Source organism: Lolium perenne, chromosome 6, assembly GCF_019359855.2.
Source record: "Lolium perenne isolate Kyuss_39 chromosome 6, Kyuss_2.0, whole genome shotgun sequence".
Lineage (NCBI taxonomy): Eukaryota > Viridiplantae > Streptophyta > Magnoliopsida > Poales > Poaceae > Lolium > Lolium perenne.
This window is the reverse complement of record NC_067249.2, coordinates 211,267,169-211,279,659: the sequence shown is the minus strand read 5'-3', so window position 1 is coordinate 211,279,659 and position 12,491 is coordinate 211,267,169. Positions and strand designations below refer to the sequence as shown.

Sequence of the window (12,491 nt, the reverse complement as noted above, 5' to 3'; positions counted from 1 at the left end):
CAGCTATTGCGTCTACCTCGGCGACAACCTGGTCTCTTGGTCCTCTAAACGCCAAGCTACGGTCTCCCGCTCCGGTCTTTGAGGCCGAGTATCGTGCGCCGCCCATGCTGTTGCAGAGTGTTGTTGGCTTCGACAACTTCTTCACGAGCTACATCGACCCCTACGCACCGCGACCGTCGTCTTCTGCGACAATGTCAGTGCTGTCTACATGGCCTCCAACCCGGTTCAGCATCGCCGCACCAAGCACATCGAGATTGACATTCATTTCGTTCGCGAGAAGGTGTCTCTTGGTCATATTCGGGTTCTTCACGTGCCATCCTCGCATCGCTTGTCGACATCATGACGAAGGGTCTTCCGTCCCAGCTTTTTCTGGATTTTCGGTACAGTCTATGCGTTCGCTCTACCGACGCATTGACTGCGGGGGGATGTTAAAGTAAATATTGTGTATATCTAACCGACCGTGTATAGTCATTAGGAAACTTACCTGCCGTATCTTCTCCAATCTCTTATGATTGAGATTGATACGTTCCTTGCTTACCAAGGGATCCTGTACACGTACCTGATATAAATATACAAGAGCCGATCGCCCCATCGTGTGGCGTTTTCCCTCATCTGTCTTGTTTGCAGTCGCAGTACTAAAATTGCACACGCGTAAGTGAGGCATAAGCAAACCTAATGGGACCAGAGTACAACTGACAGTGAACACGTCTCTCTCTAACATGAACATGTACCATGACTTAGTTCAGAAGAAATGTAAGTATGCTTCAGTTCTTCCATAATGGCAAAAAGCTAGAGCGTAAACTGAGGGGAAGTAGGATACGAGTACCCGGCTGGTTTTCACTTTGTTGATGACCAACTTCCAATCCCGTCCCAGCCCGCGGCAAATTTGAAAAAACTGTACCTGTCAAATCTGGCATTATCTTGTCACTCTGATGATGTCTGGCCGTTTGCAGATCAGGGGCATAACTTCTAGCAGGAGCGTACTACCCGATAAGGCTGGAACGCGGCTTGAAGTCTTGAACGCGCCTCTTGCAGAAAGCTACACATTGAGAACAAGCAAGTGCGTATATGGTTGGCCTATCTCAGAGCGCTCCACGATACATCCCTGGCGCGAGCAGGCTACGCAAGAAAATAAAGAAACGGGTAAAAGAAAAGAAAAAAAAATGCAACCTCCTCCTCAATAGGTCACGCACGCAACCGCCTCCTACCCAGCAGTTCCCCCAAATCTCGTTCCGAATAGGCAGGGCGCAGGTGGCGGCGACGGGGGTCGAAGCCTCGGAGGAGAAGGGAGATGCTGGCGGTGGAGGTCAAAGGAGAAGGGATCTGGGCGGCGCTCGCGAACGGAGGTTGGGGCAGGCACTGGTCGAGGTCGGAAAGATGGGAGATGGGGGAAGGCAGTGGTTGATGTCGTAGATGGGTGGATGTGGGGGCATGCAGCGGTGGAGGTCGGAGGAGATATGAGGAGGGTGGCGCGGGATCGAGGAAGCTGTGGAGGAGGGCGGCAACAACGACGAGGAGGTGGGAGGAGAGCGGCGACGGCGGAAGTGAGTGGAGTAGACGAGTGGGAAAAATTTCTGCGGCTCCACCACTTTCTTTCCCCCGTTCATCACAGCGAGCAGAGGCGATGACTACAAGATTGGTCCGTCCTTTCACCTGCCATCGATCTACCATAATTTCTCAAGAATTTAAGGTACATGTTTCAACGTCTTCCAGTTCCAGTCCGTATCAAGGATGCTCTCTCCGTTTTGTTTTCCATGGAAATTTCGTAAGAATCTGTAGCATCTGGATATGCATAAACAACTGTATTCTACCTGGTTAATTATTTCTGTGTGTTGGTTTTGTTAGTGGATGGTTTATGGGGTTATGCAGTCAATTGAATCTTAGTAGAGCAAGCAGGCTAAGTTGCTTGACTTTGGAAGGATAGTGAGAGCACCTTCCAGTCATCACATGGAAACATGGTTGGGCACTTTGACTCAATGGCCATGACAATGGATGTGCAGCTTCAAGGCATGATATCTTTGTTTGCCCTCCATGTGCTTACTGTTTTTTCCTTCCGGCTGTTTGTTTAAGGTTCAGAAATGAAGGATGACATGTTCTTTTAAATCTTAGGCTAAGGACATGATCATAATGACAAAGAAGTCATGAAATTCATTTATTTCAGCGGTAAGAGAAGGATTCACGTGAGGAGACAAATAGTGGGTGTCGAGACCAGCAACCTTGCTGTCTCCACACCATCTCCAGGTATAGTGGTTCCTTACCAAAACGTTTTTGCTCTACTATTGTGGTGTATTATAAATAAATATTGTGAGTTAGGATGCACACTGATATATATTGTGATCCCTAATTTTTTTAATTTTGCTTTTACTGATTTGTTTTTATGGTTTAGGGTGCACACCCACAACTCACCTTGGATTATTAAGGCGAGTTTCCCTCTCTGATGCATTTCCACTTTATGCTTTATGTTATTTCATAATGAATTTTGGGTTCATGCTTACGTTATAGCAATGGAACACCATTTTATCATGCAAATGAACAGGTTATACTATCCTATAGTATTACTGCCCCGTGATGATTAATTACGAGAACAACGATAAATATGATGCACCTGTTTTTTCTAATAATGATGGCTGTATATAGTTTCATGTTTTTTTTTTGAAAGGAATACGGTAGGGGAAGCTCCTACAGTGTTTTTTTTAATAATAAGAACCCAATTTCGCGTCCGTGGAGACTTGAACCTGGGTGGCTGGGTTGTACATCCACTTCCCTAACCAAATGAGCTAGGCTCACTTCTTTTTCATGTTTTTTCTTGCTATGGTAAATTCTGGGCTGTGATTTCTTTGTCGGATGAAGACATTAGAAAATTCTGAAGCGCCTTTCCCTTTTGTCTTTGCAATAGTTTGTTGGACGCTCATGAGCGACAATGCTAGCGAGGCTGCTCAAGGAACATATTTGGTTGCTACGATTCATAAAATTTGATGGGTATATTAGGTTACACTTAGATTTGGATGTACTAATTTATCTTTTTTTGTTTATCTTTATTTACACTGGCTCATACAACTTTATGGATATGAAACTATTTACTCTTGTGTTACCTGATCTGAAAATCTTCCCTTGATATGCGGGTTTACTACTATTTTACATTCTGGGTTCATTCTGATCCAACCTAACTGACCAAATGGATTTGACGTGTTATTCATGTCAGGTTAGTGTGTGTCTTCATTTGTGGCAAACCACAAATAACCGAATTGTATAAATAGAGTCCTACCTGATAGCCTTATTTCTCATGTCGCTCAAGCTGCTGTTATTTTATTTTGGCTGCAGTAAAGTGTTCGTAATTTCCCCCACTATTATTTTTTTGCATTATCTACTAATAAATTTTCTTGTAGGATATTATTAAAAATAATCAATTTACAAATTGATTAGTGGTTTACTGCAAGGCAATAATCCCTAAACTGAAATCACCTTGGCTGCAAAGTTTAATAACTTTTCTTGTTATCTTCTTCACTAACAGGTGCTATAGGAGATAAGGAGTTTCTTATTTACTATTCTGGCATTCTGAGAAGTTGTTCCATGGGAAGAAGGAGCTCCAGTTTCATGATGCATACGAAGAGATTATCCACCAGGTATATTTCACTTGCGCGAGGAGCTCCATTTGATGAAACAGGTTAAGGCATCATCCACCATGTATATTTTGCTTCTGCATAAGCTTCAACCAGTTTTATCTACAATTGTCTTTATTTTTGTCTCCAATATATCTTATTTGCTGGCTACGAAGTACCAGTTGATATATCACTTGTATTACTTTCCGGATTGTCCGGCTGCCAAATCCACATTTCTCGCTCTACGGACATGCCAAGGCATCATCCGCCATGTATATTTTGCTTCTGCATAAGCTTCCATCAGTTTAATCTACATTGGTCTTCATTTTCTCACAAGATATTTTTCTCCCAACGTACACATTTCCTCTCCAATTTAGTTTATCTGTTGGTTACGAAGTACCAGCTGATATATCACTTGTATTATTACTTTCCAGATCATCTGACAGGCTGCCAAATCTACGCTTTTTTTTTCTCTAGGGCGTCTGTTCAGCCACAATGGACTTTGATTGTTGAATACTCAAAAACTTCTTGCATTCATCAGAGCCAGCTCCAAAAAAGAGAGGTAATCACACATATCATACCTTGTCGATATCATTATTTTATGAAAACACATGAAAGTTAGTGGCATGGTTATTGAGTTGCTGTATAGTCGCGGTATAGTCGCTGTATAGTCACCGAGTCGTTTTCCAAAAATGGTGGCGACTCGCGACTATACAGCGACTTATGGCGACTATACATGTTTTTTGGTCGATTATACATGAGTCGCAGGGTTTGGCGACTCACTTTTGAGTCGCGACTCAAAAACCATGGTTAGTGGTAATGCTTGATGTGTGAGTGCATTTTTTTTTTTTTTTTTTGAATAAGTTGTGTGTATTACTTAACCAGAAGAGTCAACAATACAATAACCCTTACAATCCATGTTAACCCTCTCCAACACGCAGGAAGGAAAAGAGTCCAGTAACACACCCCCATACCCCACATTTTTACAGAAACTAGCAATATCATGTGCCACAAAATTACCAGCTCTATTGACCTTTTGCACTTTATAACCTGGAAGCAAACTTAATAAATCTTTTGTGTCCGATATGACAAAAGCCAATTGGGAATTGCTCCTGTCTTTCAACTTCAGTTCCTTAATCACATTTGCATTGTCACACTCCACCACCACGTGTGTCGATGCTAGTGCAATAATAGATTTAACACCTTCCAGAACTGCTATTCCTTCAGCCATTTCTGCATTCAGACAATGATTAATTAACCCCCAGGCTGTAACTAATACCTTGCCTTCATGGTCCCTCAACACAGCGCCCCAGGTTCCCTTATTTTCCTCAATTGAAAAGCTAGCGTCAACATTCAGTTTTTGCCATCCTTCATCAGGCTTTGTCCAAGCAGCAGGATGTTCTTTCTTCTTTGGCATACCATCCCCTAAAGACTGAACCACCGTCTTCCCTTTGTAGTCTTTCTCCACATCTGGTTCATTTGCCTGCATGAAGGAGACTAAATATGATTGGATAAACAATGCAGACTGCTCTATACCACACTTGCCATCACCAAAAATAGAGTTATTTCTTAAATGCCAAGCGCGCCACCAGAGGAAGATCAACTTTGATCTCATTTCCGCACTGCATTGGTCAAGAAGGACAAGAACCCAATTATTTCCAGTATAATTGAAGAAATTTTCCGTAGGGAGGAGCCATGTTTTCCTTAAGCATTGTCTTAGGGCAGTAGCTTTCGTGCAAGCCACCACTGCATGATGAGCCGTTTCAGGCTCCCTTCCACACAGTGTACAAGTTGGCATTACCTCCATGTTCCTCCTGCACCTATGAACCTGCACTCCAAGAGTATTTGTGGCAAGCTTCCAACCAAAGACTTTGAGCTTTGGAGGAACATTTGCGGTCCAGATTAAATTCCAAAGCGACCTGTCGCCTTGAGGATTTGTGCTAGTTGCTGTTTGACCCTCTCTTTCCTGTAGCTCCATACCCAACTTATAAGCACTCCTAACAGAAAAAATACCATTACTTTCATGTGCCCACGCGATAAAATCTTCATTTTGGCTTGGCGATAAGGTAATCCTTAAGGCTTCTTCTGCATCCGGGGGATAAAGGACGGATCTAACTTTTGCTTCGTCCCAGGATCTAGTAGCCGGGTTTATGAGATCAGATACCCATCTAAGCCTTTGTTTACTTGCCTTTCCAATAACCTTATGGTTTCCCCTTGGCAACCAATTGTCCCGCCAAATTTTGACTTTTGTTCCTGAGCCAATCCTCCATATTATTCCCTTTTTTAGGAGTTCAAGACCATGGGTTATACCTTGCCAACAAGGGGAGACACCCTGGCTAAAGACTGTGTCAGTTAGCTCACCCGAGGGGTAGTATTTAGACTTCAAGAGCCTGGCACACAAGCTTTCTGGGAATTGTATCAGGCGCCAAGCTTGTTTTGCCAGTAAGGCCTGATTGAACATTCTTAAGTCTCTGAACCCGATTCCACCTTGGCTTTTCGGCAAGGTCAACTTGTCCCACGCCATCCAGTGTACCTTCCTTTTTTCTTCCTCGTCGCCCCACCAAAAATCCCTTATAATTTGGGAGAGTTCATCGCACAAACCAGCAGGGAATTTAAAAACACTCATGGCATAAGTTGTTATCGCTTGTGCGACAGACTTTATCAGAGTTTCTTTGGCAGCTCCGGACATGTATTTTTCATTCCAGTCTGAACATTTCTTTCTCAACTTTTCTTTTGACGACTTCAACTTTCCTTCCTTTATGCACCCTTCTGGTATTGGCAGCCCCAAGTACTTGTCCTCCATTGTCATGGAACCAACATTTAAGATCGCTGCCACTGCGGCACCATCTTCCTCCGAGCAGTGTTGCCCTAGCATGATGGAGCATTTTGCAGGACTCAAAAGCTGCCCAGTTCCTCTCTCATAATCTCTAAGAACCACATTCACACATGTAGCTTGTTCAGGAGTAGCACGGAAGAATAGCAGACTATCATCCGCAAAAAGAAGATGTGATATACCCGGGCTTTTCCTACAAATTTTCAACTCCTCTATCAAATTTGAGTTGATCTGATGCTTGAGAAGGGCAGAAAGGCTTTCGCCAACGAAGAGGAATAAGTAGGGAGAGAGTGGATCCCCCTGACGTAGTCCTCTCGTTGGAATGAATCTTTCCAAAAGTTTACCATTAAATCTTACTGAGTATCGGACAGTCTTAACACATGCCATGATCCACTTTATCCACTGTTCTGCAAATCCAAATTTTCTCATAGCTTCCTCGAGGAAGTTCCAATCCACCCTATCATACGCCTTCATAAGGTCAAGTTTGTAGGCACAAAAATTACCAGCGATTTGATAGAGTGCATTTTCTAATACTTTTCATTGAATTAATCATTCTTTGATGTGCTTTATGCTATTTGGTTGTTCTTTCTCCAAACAAAATAGATAAAAAATGTCTATCTTGGAGGCACAGAGTTATTTGAGAATGTCTTTTTGGGAGCACCTATTTGGTGAAAAAGGTTTGTGGTTTGTTTCTCCACTCTTATATACAGTTTAATTCATCCTCCAAATAATTCGTCATGGCTCATTTGTACACACTACCATACTACTTTTAGTTTCTGAAAAAATACTCTCTTGTTGTTTAAATGCTTTAGTGATCATCTTATTATCAATTACTGCTGATAAGCTGCTGTGCAAATAATCAATAACTTCACCTGTTATGGTAAGTTCGCTGGTCCCAGATATTCCTAAAATGCTAAATCATTTGTTTGGTTGATGTAGATTTTAGTTTTTGTTTATTGTCCGTATTGATAATAGTAATAGAATTGTTGAACTTTCTTCCAAAACTAAATTATTATCTCTTCTGAAGTTCAAGGTTTACCGACGATGTCTCTTTTTGAAGTTACACCCGTGCATCTGGAGGTCTGCTCTTTCAGTATAACTAGATGATACCCCGCACGTTGTTGCGGGATTGTTAGCTGCCATTACCTTATGGTGGAGAGAGATGTTTGGAGAAGAGAAGGGGCAGCTCATGGTGCTGCTGAGATTCCGATCAGAGGAGGGTCACGGCCACACATAATCCAATCAATTCGGAGGGGATTAAGCGAGCAGCTAGAATCCAATAAAATCCGCGCGTTGCTGCGGAAATTTGAGTGGTACTCCTATAGTAAGTAAGATGAGGTCCATTGTGGCAGGACATTAGCATGCCAAACTGATTTGTGTATAGTAAGAACAGAAATAACAAAAAAGAATAGCGGAATATCACTTAGAAATCAACCTCATTAGCTGACATGACCATGTGTGTCTAAATAATCTAACTTTTCGTCAGATCTCATACAACAAATGTGAGGAAGCAGGGAGAAAAAAGATTAAAGCAGCTAATACATTGCGAAAGCTAATGAACTTATCCTTATATTAACTTTTATACAGAGCTTACAAAATACTTTCATATTATATTTACTATGAATAGCTTATACATGAGAAGGTCTATCTCTTTTGAGCTCCAACTACATCGGATATGAATCTCCCAACATTATGAGTTTGGATATGGAAGTTTGACAAACAATTGGTTTTGCTGCTGCACCATGAGGAGACTGCACACATGACATATCAGCTCGAGAAACTGCAGTTCAGATGACACATTGTTACCCAACTGCAGAATTAGTTAGGTGTATACTACATATGTAGACGGCAAAATTAAAGAGATCAACCAAAAGTTATAAGTAGTTTAAGTGGAATTCATATCAAAGGTTTATGGAAAATGTATTTTTCGTATGAAAAACAATCATGCCTAGCAACATCTTTATATAGAAAGAAAAGAATATACCAGACTTAAATAGTATGATGCATTCAAATATAAACCAGTAGTGGAAAAGTACACCAGGTTGCTTTGTCCATTTGATCTGTTCGTTGGAACTGAATATTATTTGTCCAACTTCTCTTGTACACTCATGATCAAAGTTTGTAGTTAGAGCATCAGCATCGTGTGAATCTACAGAATTACATGAAGAACTACTTCCCTGACTTGGACGTAATACTTTTTCTGATGGAGATTGTGAGATATTGAGAAATATCACGCCTTCTGCATACTTTGCACAAACAGCTACAACGGAAATAGATTTATTTACATAATCAACCAAAGTAACAATATTGATGGAAATTAAGATTATACTACCGTCATCAAGTCAGAATTACCTAGCCGGCTACTTGAGAATCAGCAATGTCAAGATTTTGGTGAAAAGCCAAAATAAACAGTCTAACATCAGATAAATTGACGACGCTTGATGATTCAATGACAGCGTATATTTCATTCTTGTTGAATCTGAATGGGTCGACTTGCTGTAGAGAAAAACACATATAATATGTTACCAATGTAAGCCTGTACAAATGTATAAGATCTCATGGTGTACTGACATGTCTTTTGCATAACATGGAACCAGATAATCTGCACCAAAGATGGACATCAATTTCTGAATGTGCCAAAAAATTCTATACATCAGAATTCAAATGAAGAAAGACTGAAAATGGACCATGAACATCAATTACAGTGAAGTATGCAAAGCTTGATTGCAGAAAATAGAGGAAACAATTTCCTGCAATATACCTGAGTCTTAGATTCCTTTGATGGATGTACAATTTGGTAGAACTTTTTTTTCTGCATTTTTAACTTCGATTCCATGAAAAGTGCAAAGATACATGAAAATACTCACGAGAGACATATAAAAATAATAACAGGCCAGTCATAGAATATTGTGGTGGTTAAGTAGAAAGATAATGGAGGAGGATTGGATTGGGGGAATCGGGAGTTCTTGACTAACCGTATACACTGCAGGCAAAAGTGGTGGCACCAGATCCGTCCCATTCAGCACGCGCGGCACCATTTTGTGATAAATGTGAATCAGACGATGGAGCTGGAAAACCATCCAACGAATTAGCTTTCCAGGGGAGGACTTCAATGAATTACCTTATTGTGGAGAGAGATGTTTGGAGGAGAGAAGGGGCGGCCCATGGTGCTGCTGAGATTCCGATCAGAGGAGGGTCACGGCCACACATAATCCAATCAATTCGGAGGGGATTGAGCGAGCAGCTAGAATCCAATAAAATCAAATCAAACCGGATGGATGGATGTGAGCAAAATGTGGAGCAGATTTCGAGCTGGGCCAACCTGTCAAATTCAGAGACATCTGTTGGGGGAGCTCCCAAATCGGAGACTGGTGCTAGAGACGGTGACGCGAGCAGGCTGCAGGTATGTAGGCTTTTAACATGGGGGCGGCGACGGTAGAGTTCAGTCGAGCTGTTTGGGCGATTTCATGAGCATTTGTTGCTAGTAACCCTTAGGTCGCGGCAATGGAGTTAGTGCTCGTAATTACAGAACACCACCGTGAATACTGTAGGAACAATGAATTTTATTTGGAAGACTAAACGCTAGCAACCCTGCGCTAGCCCAGGGAAAGATGTCCACCGGCCCACGTACATCGGTCAGCGCTGCGGGAAAGCGCTGCGAAGAAAAGAGAGACACGGGAGGCAGGCGTGTCGGTCTGGGAGCAGATAGGTGAATTTTTTTAATAGGGTGACGTGGCTCACTGTGAGACCAGCAAAATGGGGTCATCTATTAAGAAAGAGAAGATTGCTCAAGCTCTTCGCCAAGCATGTCTTGCTTTTGTAGCTATTTTCAATTTATGTTGCAAAATGCTGCAAAATGTAAACATGTACATATTCTTTTGTAATACGTTCTGGTTGCTTCGCGCTCCATAATTTCATGATATGTCTGTTCCAGAGATTATTTTGAGTTTTCTGTGAACCTAAGCATAGCGAGGGTTCGCAATTCAGCAATGGCCGGTAGTAAGATAAACATGAATACAAGCTGAGCAATTGATCCATATTTGCCACTAGGAAGCTAATCCATACTTGTCAATACGCGTTGTGATTGGATTGCACAACACCGATGAGGAGGCGCCCCATGGGGCGCCCCAACCACTAGTGTAGTTATTACGTGCGGTACAGGAAAACTAAGCCTATCTGGCATGCACGGCGAGGTAGCATGCATACTAGAGCCATCCATTTGTTTAGAGATTTGGATACATAGGGCGTGTTTGGATTTTCGAATACCCATTTTCCGTATCCAGTGGGTTAAATTTCGTGCACTTGGTAGTCTGCCTTGTTTCTAAATCTCAGCCCACCATTTTTCATCAGAGGCAAGATAGATTCTACCGTTCTACCAAGTCAAGCCGTGCAGTAGCGAAAAGGGGAAAAGTTACGCCCTGCCCGTAAAAACTAGGAGATGGGGCGAGCTCATACACGTCCCCGAAAAGTCGGTGTGAGAAATTTCGTAGCACCATTTCCCCCTGTTCGAGCTCTCATACCGCGAGGAGCTTCACCAACGAGTATGTAAGCGCCAACATCTACCCCGGTAGTTGTTGGACGGTGGCGGCAAGCGGTCTTCCACGTCTTCTCCAAGCTCGTTGCTTGCTTCTCCTCAGACGGCGGTTGTTATAAACACGACAAGCAAATAACGAAGAACGATAAAAGAAAACGCAGCAGAGACACGAGATTTAACGTGAAAAACCCCTTCCAACACAGAAGGAAAAAAAAACCACGGACGCCAGCCATCAAAAATTCATTATATCGGGGAGTGTTTACAAACGTCGTGGGTTATCTTATAATCTGATAAACCCTAGCCGGTGGCTTACAAGATGTATATATAGGCGATGGCGGCCCAAGCCTACTGGCCACGGGCCTCGCTCCGCTCATCAGAAGTTAGCCTCCCTTTAGTATATGAATTTGGATCACAAATATAACAAACTCCACCTTGAGACAAATTCCATCTTGTAGCATGAACTTCAACAATCTCCTGAACAACAAAGAAAAACACTTATTGGCGCCAACAACCACTTGGGCTAAACAGTTATACCAACCAAGCTCGAGCTTGGAAACATGAACCGGCTTTGTCATCATATCAACAGGATTATCATGAGTATTTATCTTGCATACATTCAATTTACCTTGAGCAACAATGTCGCGGACATAATGGTACTTGACATCAATGTGCTTTGTCCTCTCATGGAACATTTGATTTTTAGTAAGGTATATTGCACTTTGACTGTCAGAAAATAAGTTAATGCAAGAATCATCTCCACAAAGTTCAGCATACAAACCTTTCAACCAAACAGACTCTTTGTAAGCTTCAGTAATTGCCATATATTTTGCTTCGGTCGTAGATTGGGCAACAACAGGTTCTACCGGCGACGGATCTCGCTCCGCTCGTCAGAAGTTAGCCTCTGGCGTTTGATACGTTTCCGACGTATCGATAATTTCTTATGTTCCATGCCACATTATTGATGATATCTACATGTTTTATGCATACTTTATGTCATTATTATGCGTTTTCCAGAACTAACCTATTGACGAGATGCCGAAGGGCCAGTTGCAGTTTTCTGCTGTTTTTGGTTTCAGAAATCCTAGTAAGGAAATATTCTCGGAATTGGATGAAATCAACGCCAAGCATCTTAGAATCCCCGGGAGCTTCCAGAACACCCGAGAGCCGCCAGAGAGGGGCCACAGGGGGCCCACACATGGTGGCGGCGCGGCCCAGGAGGGGGGCGCGCCGCCCTAGTGTCTGGTGGCCCCAGACCCCTTCTGACGCTGCCCTTCCGCCTATTTAAGGTCTCCGTCGCGAAAACCCTACGACGTTCGACGAAACCAGAGAAAACCTTCCAGAGCCGCCGCCATCGCGAAGCCAAGATCTGGGGGACAGGAGTCTCTGTTCCGGCACGCCGCCGGGACGGGGAAGTGCCCCCGGAAGGCTTCTCCATCGACACCACCGCCATCTTCATCAACGCTGCTGTCTCCCATGAGGAGGGAGTAGTTCCCCATCGAGTTTCGGGGCTGTACCGGTAGCTATG

The 12,491-nt window shown here is 42.9% G+C and overlaps 2 long non-coding RNA genes across 10 annotated transcripts; one reads left to right on the top strand and one right to left on the bottom strand.

The window, feature by feature from the left end:
• Positions 1 to 1,107: 1,107 nt before the first annotated feature.
• Positions 1,108 to 7,879, top strand: LOC127306211 (uncharacterized). 9 transcript variants are annotated; one of them, XR_011747599.1, is made up of 7 exons: positions 1,697 to 2,007; positions 2,110 to 2,241; positions 2,387 to 2,420; positions 3,512 to 4,161; positions 7,036 to 7,109; positions 7,245 to 7,312; positions 7,460 to 7,879. It is a non-coding gene; the product is annotated as an uncharacterized lncRNA (long non-coding RNA). The 9 variants fall into 9 exon arrangements; XR_011747594.1 differs by adding an exon at positions 1,108 to 1,690 and having other exon boundaries at positions 1,846 to 2,007; positions 7,036 to 7,879; XR_011747596.1 differs by having other exon boundaries at positions 3,512 to 3,952; positions 4,077 to 4,161; positions 7,036 to 7,879.
• Positions 7,880 to 9,407: 1,528 nt separating this feature from the next.
• On the bottom strand, positions 9,408 to 10,010 carry LOC139832893 (uncharacterized). The gene is made up of 2 exons (XR_011747601.1): positions 9,755 to 10,010; positions 9,408 to 9,676 (listed from the first exon to the last, which is right to left on the bottom strand). It is a non-coding gene; the product is annotated as an uncharacterized lncRNA (long non-coding RNA).
• Between the last annotated feature and the right edge of the window lie 2,481 nt (positions 10,011 to 12,491).